Here is a 12,864-nt window from a genome sequence, read left to right on the forward strand (position 1 = left end):
GCAGACGCTTTTCTTTTTAAAACTAAATCTGATTAAATGTTGAATTTAAGATGAAAATCTGAAACAATTGTGAATATTTCTTTGTTTTCTATCAATGTAAAGGGAATATCTTTATGAGGCATTTGAAGACGTCATCGCGACCTTTTAAAGACCAAGCGACTCACCAATCACGTGAGAAACCAAATGCTTAACATTCGATAATGTCCCAATTATGACGATATCACAAATTCACATTTCAGACAAATGGATGACATATGGTTTAATATGTCTGTTTAAATGTACGTGTGAGGACGAAATCACATTATACTGCACTTTCAAGCATGGCTGAGATTGTCTTGTCCACTTAAAGTAAAGTTAACGAGGGCGACACACGATTGATATGAAATCATAAGGGATGACATGTGTGACCTTTGCATAGATATAATTATTTTAGACCTCTGGAAACCTAACAGTGTGGCAGGAATGTGCTAAAGCAATGTAGCCCAAGAAGATTGTGCTTTCTACAGATTGGAGTTGGTGCATCTTAGCAGCTGTTTGCCTTTTCCAGCCCAAACTGAAAGTGTATCACAACACATATGGCACTCTGATTTCTCTGCACTGGTCCAAACCAAACTCTTACAAAACAAGTACATGACACAACAACTCTACATAACTCCCCACCCACTGCCTCTCCACGGCCATTAGAATGTGTTAAAACTGCTTGATCATGTCACTTCTCCTGACGAGTGGCCAGGACACCCACTGTTACCGTGAAGTTGCTTGCATCATTCCCCAAATTTATGCTGAATAAGACGGTATCGAGAGCAAATCAATAGAGCACGTCGTTCCTATCTCGCGTAATGCAACAACACTGGCTCCTCTCAAAGAAAAAACATAAAGAAGCATATATGTTTCTGTCATGCTTGTAAGTCTCTCAGTCCCTCAGGGGTGTATTATGGTAGGACACTCTGTAACATGCAGGATCGCAACACACACATATTCAAACAGCACACCACATCACCATCACATGGAGACCCTTTGGAGAAAAAGCAAAACCACAATCATCAGATCGACCACGCACATAAACACATGCTGTACTGTCTAGAAACATTCTTTCGAATTTGCGCCTTTCCCCCCCTGATCCAGCACAAACAGGAAGTTTGAAGAAGCATCTGGAAATGCACTGAGTAAGAAGAGGATGAATAAGAGAAGCCAGCAAAGTCATTAATAAATGATACAATAAGGATGAAGATAATGTAGTTAAGACCTCCTTCCAGCCAGGTTTATCTTCACAGTGTTTGATGACTTATTTTCTTCCTTAATCTCCGTCTCTTCCCATCCCAACCCTCAGGTTACAGGGGAAGCAGAGCAGCTAGCTGACTGAGCATCTGGATCAGTTCATCAGTGGTATATATAAAAGGAGGCCGAGAAGCACCGGCTGACCATACTGACGTCGGAGAGGTCACCGTGAGCGTCGGCGGACACGAGGCCGAACACGCACACAAGCGTAGCTCTGACAGGCGGAAACTGCTCGGTGACTGGAGGTGCAAAGGGAATGAGTGACATGTTTTTGTATGAATGTTAATAACCTCTGTTAGAGACATCAGTTGAGTAAAAACTCGTACACTTTTACTCCAAAGTTTATTGGAAACAGCTTGCACACAAAATGTCCCAGTGCAGTAACACGAGAGAACACCTGACACGACATAAATCTCACATGGATTTCAAATGTTCTCAGTTGTGGCCTTTGAACGTTGATTTAAAAGGGAATATACAGAACAGCATTTATCATGGGTTCTTCAACAGGGGGTGCGTGACCCCTAGGTGGTCCTCAGAGTTAACGAAGGGGGACAGGAAACGTATTGTTTTGTTATTTTGTTTTTATAATTTCCAAAAATTGAAATATACATGAATTAAACATATTAGCAAAGATAAATCGGCGAACTTATTATTTTAATAGCTAAGTATTGTATAAGATATGTTTATACACATGTAGTAAGGGGGTCCCTGCTCCGTCTCTATTTCTACAATCATCAACAAGTTTATCCTTGATTTTGGGACTGGAGGTTAAAGGTCAACTTCCAGCTTTTTCCAGAGCTTTCATCTGTTTTAGCTGCTCGAGCCGGACAAGTTCCATAAGTCACAACTGAGCAGACTGTGTTCACACAGCAAGTTGAGCAAAGTGAGATACAAATAAGGAATCATCTGCTCCAAAAAAACAAGTTTGCAAGACTAATAATCTGAACAATGCAGGTTTAGTGTCTATGGAGGTTCGATATCCACGCCTACAGCTAAACAAATACATTTGAAAACAATCAGTCTCCCCAACAACAGTGGGACATCCTAAAATCTGCGACACAAACTCTCCAGTTCATGTCAAAGTTAACAACAGATGTCCACCGGACCCAGATTTTTCCCGAGCTTATCCCATCGTTCAAACCTGAATTGTAATGCTAGCCCTTCATCTCTAACCTCTAGACTACAGCTGTAATGAATTTTGAAGATGTATTGGACAAAAAAGAGTCCACCTTGTGGGAACATCATGGGCCCTACGTCCCACTGGCTCGCTCATAAATTATAGACAAACAAGGAGAAAGGAAAGCAGACACAAAGACAAGCGTCTTCGCAGCACGGTTAGAAGAGTGATTACGTTTACGAGCGAGACAGGAAGACATGCAGGGAGTCGCTCGCAGACGGGTTAGCAGAAACATATTGAGACAGATACATATGCTGGACTATCAGTCAAACTGAGAGATGAAGCTTTCTTAGCTGGCAGTCAACATACAAACAACACACTCAAACTAGGCATGTGTGTGTCAATATGTCAAGGCAGGTGAAGTCAGGGGAACAGACTAATGACCAGCCCTGTTCCCTCTTGAGTGCACTGCTTCTGTAGTATTTCCAGGAACACATTAACTGCCTGCATAGAGCACCAGCATCTTCTCCTAATAGCATCACGGTCCTCTGGCTCCAGCAGTCACTTTACACACACTCAGTATCTGGACTGAAATGCCCCTAAAAGTGATTATCTTGATGCCCATGAGCGAAACGAATGAGTATCCTGCTCAGCATCTTTGTTTAGGGATAATATGATGATCCAACTTGGATTTAAACTTTCAGAAAAATGTTTTTCCTTCCACTGGATTTGCAGGATGCACCCAACCCAAATGAGATACAGCGCTTCCTACAACACAGCTGGTTTTGGTTGATTAAAACCTATCTCATTGTACAGAATGATTGCCCTCGCTGTAACACAAACCTGCCTTTTGAGTTGTGTTTGTTACAGCCAATTGCACTAATATGTTCTGAAAAGTGGGTTAAGAGACATTGTATTCATTATTTACGCTACACAGTCTGAGAGTAAAAGGGTCAGCAAGTATACGCTGTACTGACATGAGACTAGTCACACCGTGTGACTCTGGGACGGCCACGGGACACCCATCTATGTGTCTATCTGTCGGTGGTAGAGGCAGATTACAGCAGGTCTCATCGCCACTAATCTAGGATTATTTTAAACAAACACCACAACAACCTGGAATCAGACTGATTCTGATCCTGCCTCACACACACACACACACACACACACACACACACACACACACACACACACACACACACACACACACACACACACACACACACACACACACACACACACACACACAGCATCTGTTCTTCATTAGATAGTAAACACAATGCCCAATGTCTGAATTGACACCTACACCTACACTAATACAACCATATGGGACGACAACAAGAAATACAAATATAAGAATTTTCAGGAGGAGAGTTATTGAAGGAGTCTTGTGAGATCTTTTATATTTTTTCCTATTGTCAACAAATCTCATGAAAGACCAAAACTAACAGTAAATTGATCCTACTAGCAAGTACTGTCTGTGTAATTAAAGATGGATATCGTTTTTCGTGCAAATGACCTCCATTGTTGTCCAAATACAACTGAAAACACATCAATACATTCTTAAATTACAGTCAACATGTGTCATTTATGTTGAATCAATCCCTTTAACACCCTCCCACTTCTGGTAAACATAATAGCGTACCGAATCCATCAATGAAAATGGAACCCATCATAAGCTCTACTCCTGTTTGAGTGACATTTGCAAGAAAAACTACAGTGCCCCAGATGTTTAAGGAGATCATTTGGCTTTTCATAGGATTATGGCTGAGAGCCACAGACTGAGGAAGTATTGTTCTTTTTATGGGATTGATTTGACTATGGCAAAAAAAAAAAAAAAATAGATATCATCTGCCTAATCCTTTAAATTGAACCATAAAAGTATTTTACACTGATCTGAAGACAGAGGAAGAACTCTGAACTGTCTCTGCTCCACATACTGTATATGAAGAACTGTTGGAAGCTTGTCGGCCAATTAGAAACCTTCTCGTTAACCAATCAGAGAATAGAGAGTTAAGGATCTGACAGAGTATGTTATCAAGCCAAACAAGCAGAGGGAAAACAGAAACAATAAAAAACTGATTTTACACGATTCATATCACGTTACAAATGAAAACATCCTCTGATGGTTCCGGTTATAAAATACTGCCATAAAGATCCTAATAACCTACTGCTACTGAGTCCTTCCTGCCTCGAGAAAGAGAAATGTGTTCACTCAGGTGTTAATTCATAACAGCGGGAACCTTTTAACTGATATTACGCAGCCATAATGACACTCCCCAGCACACACACACACACACACACACACACACACACACACACACTCACACAAACTAAATCCTGTGTAGATGTCAGATTGAGAAGCAGAACAATTAGAATATTAAGGTCACGGACACATTTAATTACTTTAATTAAGTCCCAATACTTAAAATGTGGAAAGAACCCAGATGCGAACAAGATAGTAAAGTCTTGCTATTATTGAATGAAATGGAAACGTAGAGACACACACATACATACATACATCCGCACAAAACAACACTGTGTGGTCCAAAAGTGGTTCCTCTTCAGGAAGAATGATGGCTGTGAAAATGCCTCTTGAGCTTAATGACCCAGAGCCTGCATTAGAAAACCGAGAGAGTCTGGAAGAGGAAACTAATCTCAAATCCCTTTCACACTCACTGAGTTGGAGTGGCACTTGTTTCTCCTTCTCTCTACTCCCCACTTCCACGGCTTCCTTCCTTCAGGCCAAAAGAGCAAAAGGGACAACAACACTCCTCCCTGCCTTTCTGCCCCTACCACACACACACACACCCCCCCCCCCCCACACACACACACACAGAGACATACACTCGTCCCAGGCCATCACAATTTCTCCACCACCACCACCACCACAAATGCAGCTCTAGCAAAACACAAATTCTGCCAAACAATCCCAAAAAAAAACTGGAGGAAGTCTTCTGAGGTCACATGTTAGTGTTTCAGGGGTCAGAGGGTAAAACTCCTATCCCCCCCCCCCTCCCCAGAGGTCAGCCATAAATAACAGTTCTATCAGTACAGCGGAGAGTGACATACTGTGTAACATCCAAGAAGACAAACGAGAAGCCACACACAGGCAGAGACACAAGGGGCGGGACGAGGAGGTCAGAAAGATCAGCTCTGATGTCTTACTGATCTGATGTCTGATGTCTGATGTCTTTTTCTGTTTTCACAGGTTGAGTAGTACTTTCTATTTGGATGCAGCATAGTGTATATTTATATATATACTTTATGAGTGTTGTGTGGACAGTTTGAAAGGTCAACATCACCCAATTTCTGCAACTTTGATGAGCAGACAACCCGAGGCACAGGTGCGTGGAACTTTTACTCAAATGTAACCTTTCCTCGAAGGCATACTGTTCTGCTCTCATTTGTCCACATACAAATAGTGACTGTGCAAATGAAAAACAGAGCTCATCCTGCAGCACTTTGTCAACTCCGCACGCCTTCGAAAAAAAGCTACAAAAATGATTGGACACATCCCACCCAAACCGTCAGAAAGGTGTACGGGGAAGAAGGTTTCAAACGCTGCTCGGCCATTTAATGGGCAGTATAGTTTTGCTTTCACTTCTCCCTTATCAGCTCCCAACCTGACTAATACCTTCTGTCCCAGTTCTCACATGCCTTCCAGAAACCCCCTTTTCTGGTTCTGCCTCTTGTGAGTCTGAGACAACGTCCCTGCCCTGTGTCTCTCCTCCTCATTTCTTCACTTGACCACACTTGACCTTCATTACTTCAACAACAAGTATACGGCAAATCTGCTCCGTCGTGGTGTTTGCTTGGTAATTCCTACACATCCAGGGGATGCCCGCTGAGTCCACAGCTCTTGTGACACTTTATTGATTGCTGTGTTTTGATTACAGCCAGTGCACGGAGGTCAGAACACAGGTTCAGCTCGTAGACGGTGGAAAAACATGCACAGTGCGTCTCCGATGTCACAGATGTGTCTGAATGTTCTCAGAAAATCCAAATTTGGGGTGGAGCAGCCACCATGACAGAGTGATATAAAAGCCTTTTAGCTCCCCACCTGGTTTACAATCTGATTAACATGCTTTGTATTTTTAGCAGGGAAGGAGAACTGTCGCTACAAGGAGAACTGGCAAGATGCAGACGTGTGTGAGCTTCTAGACATTAGGGGAGAGGTCAACATAAATTGACAGATAAGAGAACAAACTTAAAGGCTCAGGAAAGAGATTACACAAAAGGTCCATGACCACAATAAGAACTGCAGTGGAGAAGGATGCACGCACGAGCTGATGATGAAGTGATGAGTCAATAAGTCGACAAAATAATTGGAAAATAATTTGATAATGAAAATAATTAGTTGCAGTCACTTCAGAACTGAGAAGCAGCTCTTCAACTAGGAGTCTTGAAAAAAGAAAAAGAGGGCTTGAATGTGTGCTCCAGAAAAAGGCTCAGTCTCCACTGCTGCGTCTCACGACACAGCTGCACTATAGAGAAACTGGATTTGTTACAATGGGTGTAACGGCTCAGAAGTAACTGCAAGTTTGAACCCAAAAGCTCGACTAACGAGCGGACGGATTGAGATGAAGGTTCACGTTTAGGCATGGGTGAAAACCAGGAAGCCAGTCAAACGTATCCAGCGGGTTGAGGCAGACAATCATCAGATCAGGAAGGCAGAATAATGGAAAGCGTAAAACAAGTGGTAATGGGCTGGTATATTGTATATGCTGCGAGAACAATGAGGGAAATGGGGAAAAGGGGTGGGCAGGTGGACGGGGGGGGGGAAGGTCAGGTGATGGGAATGGCAGGAAAGGGGTTACTGCAGGGCAGGAGGGAGTGGCTGGATGGTGGAGTAAAGTGACTGGGACAGGTGGAAAAGTCAGGTATAGAAATGGCAAAGAACGGGCCTGGGGAAGAGGATGAACCACACTGTTGCAGACAAACTATGTGTAAGAAAACACCCAACTGAGGCAGACATTGTGACAATGCGTCCCTTGTACGAGTGTTCTCACATGACTTCATTTCAACGTATGTAAAGACATTGAATGAATACCCAATGTCCTAGAAATCAATCACCTGACTGTTGGTAGATTACAAAATGTTGCACAGAGAATCCCACAAATGTGACCTGCTGACAGCGTCATGCTATAATGGACCGTCTCCTCTCTGCTCAATCAGCATACTCTATATATCCGGATATAGGAAGCCTATACGGCCTTGGAATATTGGAGAGGCCTCTCAGCGTTAACACAGGAACCATTAAGCGAAATAGGTGCCTTCCCTTATGGCAAGATCCCAATCCCCACTCAAGGCCCTCAAGAAGCTGAGGAATTGTTTATGCTAAGTATGTTTGTGCAATATCACCCTGCACAATCTCTTCTGGGATAATAAAAACTATGCTTCATTTATAAGGGGGCAGGAGCAACTACTCATTCTCCCCTTAAACCAGATGTGAATGTGTGTGTGTGTGTGTGTGTGTGTGTGTGTGTGTGTGTGTGTGTGTGTGTGTGTGTGTGTGTGTGTGTGTGTGTGTGTGTGTGGTGTTGGTTTCAGGTTCATATACAGAGAAAAAAAAAGATGAATTCTTTCTTATCAATAGTGCTTTTGATATAATCTTTGCAACAACACTGATGATTGTCACATGAGCGTGTGCTCATGTTTCGGGAGGGGTGCACAAAGACAAACACACACACACACACACACACACACACACACACACACACACACACACACATTCACATACTGCTGAGCACTTTCCCCTCTGAGATTAAAATGACTTAGTGGCTAAAAATGACAGTTCATCAGAAGACAGACGATCTGCTGGGAAGAGAGTGACGAAAACAAATCCTCTCTCGCCTTATCTGTCATGACAAAGCAGTAAGGAGGGGAGGGGAGAGGGGGGGGGGGGGTGTAATGAGACATAGTGCAAAGAAAAAGTGACTATCCAAGAGTAAAAGAGGAGGCAGAGATTAATAAAAAGAGAATAAAAACATGGAGGCTGCGAGGGATTGCATCATATTATCAAATAATATCTCGCATCTCTACTATCCGCCCAGATGTTAGTCCTTATCTGTGCGCCTGCTGAGCGAGCTTCCACTTCCCATCTGTCCGTACAATAGCATCTTTCAGCACAAAACAGTAACTGTAAAAAGCTTCTGTAATGCATGACATACATTTTCCTCGCCTACCATGTCGATGCAATTTTATAACCACTGCATAAATGGTTTCTTAATGATAGTGAGGTCATTGAGGATAATTGGTCATATCTATCACTCTGGGGCTACTCGCTCAGGGCAGGATGTGAACCTGTGAGCCTGCCGTCTTCTGGTAATGAACCAAACTACTTCTGCCACTGAAATGCGAGCAAGTCATGCGTCAGCGGTGGGAGTGCTGCGAAGCAAAAAATATTAGATGTTTTTCCGTCTCTTTCGGTTACCTTTAACCCCCCCTGGCATTTCCACCAAACAAGCTGTAAGCACAACACTGACATACTATCACCTTTTACCGTGAGCTGGATATGATGAACGTGTGAAAACTGTTGCTTGTTTACACATCCAGCAGATACGGAGCAACCAGCTAGATGCTAACTGTGTGTAAAGTTGCTGGAAAACCAAAACAATACGCTGAAAGACGCTTAAATGCTCAGAGGGGAACCGCAGAGGTGGGTGGTAATTCTCTGTGAGTTTGTCACTACGACATACTAAGCAGTAATGTGATCCGTGTTAATATAAAAACATTGATTACAGCCACTTTAAGGACGTGTGGGCTACATGTTGACTTAACTATAGTGTAAGTGAACATTGGGTTGTATTGCATTGATATCAGCAACAAAACTGCAATGTCACCTGGATGTCCTTTGCTTCTTTAAGGTGTTTATCAGGGCAGCTAGTGAGTGTTAGCACTTTTTGGGCAACGATATAAGAAGTTTTCTCCTGCTCACTGCAGACTTCTGTTGGGCAGAGCTCACTAAAGGGCACTTTGACTGCAGTTGGTTGGTCGCAAAAGAGCGTTACTCGTTTTTCATTGACAGTCCAAGATTAGGATGAACGACCTTCCGGTTACACCAGCCCCCTTTTTTCCCGCTTTCTAATTGGCGAAAATAGATCTATCCCAGTGTCGGGACTGTCAGGTCAGGAGACAGCCATCCACGCAGAGACACAATAAAACGCACACACACACACACACACACACAAAATGGGACGTAGGCAAACACCCAAAGACATATAAGCACACGCAACCTGACACACAGAAATGTGGCTGTCCAGAGTCATAATGCTGCATGATGGTTGGGTGGAGCAGACAAGTGCTGTCAGCTCTACTGCCAGTCGCTGACACAACACAGAGCAGGCGACCGGATATAGACAAGGCCGAGGCCTACAGCAGACTGAACATGCCTCGCTCATACAATGAAAAGACAGAACAGACAACAAACGGGCCATATTCTTATGGTTTTTATTTTGGCGCTTTACTTTATGAGCTCAGAGTTCTGCACTTTGTGCTATAGTGTATTTGGTCATTAAAAAAGGACACATTGTCACTATGTTGGACAACGATCGAACAAAGTAAAGGTTGTGATCCATAGAAACTGAGATTTTTAACACTCGTTTTCTAGGCGGTCTTTTCTGAAAAAGAGGGTGTTATAAAGTTTTTAGTTTTCTGACTCAGAAGTATGGTCCTGTCTGTTATTTCAAAAAAATGTATATATAGCTTGGTCGGTGACACAGTACAGAGAATGGCAGGAGAGAGCCCAAAATGAACCAAAACACATAATTACTTGCACTTGTCTTGACTTTGCAAACATGCCCTTAGGACAGGGGTGTCAAACATGCGGCCCGGGGGCCAAAACCGGCCCGCGGGATGACTTTGCAAAGTGTAAAAATTAGTTGTTTTGATCATAAAGTAAAACACTGTTCCAGATACCTGTGACGAAATGTTGTGTGCCTTTGTAGACACACTGTGACCTGTAAGTTGTAATGCACATGTGTAAATGATAAACTGAGGCTTAATATTGTTGAAATTGCATTGCATTCTTTTCTTAAGAAATGTCAGGTTGTTCATAATGTTTTGTAAAAAGATAGATCATTACATTTGAACATTTTCAGAATGTACTTTGTTGCACTAAAACGAAGGGAACAATTTGGAGTTGTCGTTATTTACAGGTTATTATGCTGTGATGCTACTGGTCCGGCTGTATGTGGCCCCTGAACTAAAATGAGTTTGACACCCCTGCCTTAGGACTTCAAATCAAGTTTGGTTCCTTTTATTTAAATGTACAATGACACTCAAATGTACACCTGGGCTGACAAATGGAGGAGATGTCTCGCTTTAAGTCACCTCAGAAGTCATAGATCAAACAGGTGTCACGGTAGCTTCTGAGATGACTAAAACAAAGAGTGTATGTCCTGTCTGAACTTCGAAGGACTCGATGGGTGTGTTGTGTTTACAGACTCTATCCGAGCACCGTGAACGTGTCATGTCTAGTCAACAAAGATGTTGTCCACAACAGTGACGTCTGCTCACACAGGGCAGAAACCCTGGAGAGAAACAATGGACCACAAGAACCAAACAAAAAAAAGAACACACTCTTTGTCTGGTGTCACCTGCTGTGATCAAACATGAATACAAAAACCAGGAGTTGGTCCAATTGATATTGTTTCTATTTCAGAGACTGGAATAGAAACAGAAAGAGAAGCCTGTACGTGATACTCTGCGAGGACTTTATCACCGACCTGAGCTGAAATTAATTCGAGCTCAGGGAATTTGAGGGATGAACAGACTCATTCTCTGCTATCCTAAAACCTGACTGCCTGCCTGGTTCAGTGCACAGTGTAAATTCCAGACAGGCGTATGTAATGGCCAAGGTTTTACAGATCATGCGCGCCATGTTGGAGCAAACTGCTCACATCACAACACACCATAGAATGCCCTGTAACTGTCCTCTCCTCCACAGCCTGTAGCCTGACAGCATCTCTCCTCCATGCAGTGACGGTAATGCACGGCTGGCGCCACTGGAAAATCACCGTCGAGGCAAAAACAATACAACATCCTGAAACACTCTCCTCGCAAAACAGATCGATATTACATGATGTATCATCAAAGCCATCTGCGTAAACATGTCGTCCCGTTACACCTGTCGGCCTGGTTGTATCATAGCTTCATAGTAGAGTACAGTAAAGCGGGCCTCTGGTATTCTATTAAAGCCTGTTGACATGTTTTTTCTATTTTTCACCTCCAAACCAGCGCCTGACTTTATTGTGAGCTTCACATTTGCATCCATGTCCCCTGAAGGATGCTGCGCCTCTTGCGATCACTAGTTGTAACCCTTAAATATTAATGCCACGATCGTATTTACAGTCAGGAATTTCACTATGATACCAATATCTTCCTTATTTTTTTTGATTTTCTCCTCGTCTCCATCCCTCTGACATCCCCTCCTGCCCGAGTCTAAAAGGATGCTGCCGGGCTGGAAGCTTAAAAATTGCACCGTTGCACAACCAGCAGCTGGATAAACCACCAAAAGCAGGTCACCCACATGAAAACACGGGCACAACCACCGCACACTGTAAATCACGACTTACTCAGATGCAGATCCCTTTCGCTTCCCGCCACGGACGTCTTCCAAACAGGGTGTCTTCTTGTTTATTTCTGAGCGTCAATTCGGAATTCTCTACCACCCCTTCCTCTCCTCCTCCTCTTCCTCCTCCGCCTCCTCTTCTTCTTCTGGCTGGCACCCCTCCTGTTATTGCCGAGGTGATGCCGTGGGCAGCATGAGCGCGCAGCCCGACAATAATAAAAACCCAAATGGTGTCCTCTGGAGCGAAATAGACGCACGACGGACTTGGCTCTGCCCTAAGTGGAAATCTCCTGGGCGGTGGGGCGTCGTCTATAAGCAGGTTGTAGTCTAGTTAGTGTATGTGTGAGAGAGAGAGAGTCAGAGTGGTATGTGAAGGGGAGTGGGAGAGGGGGGAAAGGATACGCCTCCCTGCCTTGTGGAGATAAAGGGGGCCCAGACTGTGCGCGTTGACTGAGATATGGGTCCTCCTCTCCAAACTGGGGCCCTGCTGGCTCTCCTCCAGCCTTATCATATGACGTCCAAGGAACCAGGCTGTCTGCTTCAGGGCTGCAGAGGAGCGGTGTACGTGCAGCCTAAACTTGGGCTCAAATCCAGTTCTCCAAAAGCAGAGGAGAAAGGACCATTATTTCAGTGTGTGTGCCCTACTTCTCCATCTAGTGGTGGAGAGGCTCAATGTCAAGACCTCTCAAGACGTGTTTTCATTCTGTTACATAAATAACCTCAGGCTTTGGGTGTTAATGGCTTCACAGCCTGAAGCAACGAGCTGTCTTTGTTAGATTATGTATTCCATAAAATAAAATAAAAATCAGAAATAAAATAAATGAATCACAGTAATAAAAAGAAATGCTAACATAGTTCAACTATTTTGTAATTGCCTATTATTGTCTGACCCAAA

General features: G+C 43.4%; 1 protein-coding gene across 1 annotated transcript in view; it reads right to left on the reverse strand.

Moving 5' to 3' along the window:
- Positions 1-12,333, reverse strand: part of palm1b (paralemmin 1b) — a 22,991-nt gene extending 10,658 nt beyond the window's left edge. The window contains exon 1 of the mRNA XM_029460560.1: positions 11,974-12,333. The gene's annotated coding sequence lies outside the window, so the exon portion shown is untranslated. The remainder of the gene's footprint in view (positions 1-11,973) is intronic.
- Positions 12,334-12,864: the final 531 nt, after the last annotated feature.

Source organism: Cottoperca gobio, chromosome 22 (genome assembly GCF_900634415.1).
Source record: "Cottoperca gobio chromosome 22, fCotGob3.1, whole genome shotgun sequence".
Lineage (NCBI taxonomy): Eukaryota > Metazoa > Chordata > Actinopteri > Perciformes > Bovichtidae > Cottoperca > Cottoperca gobio.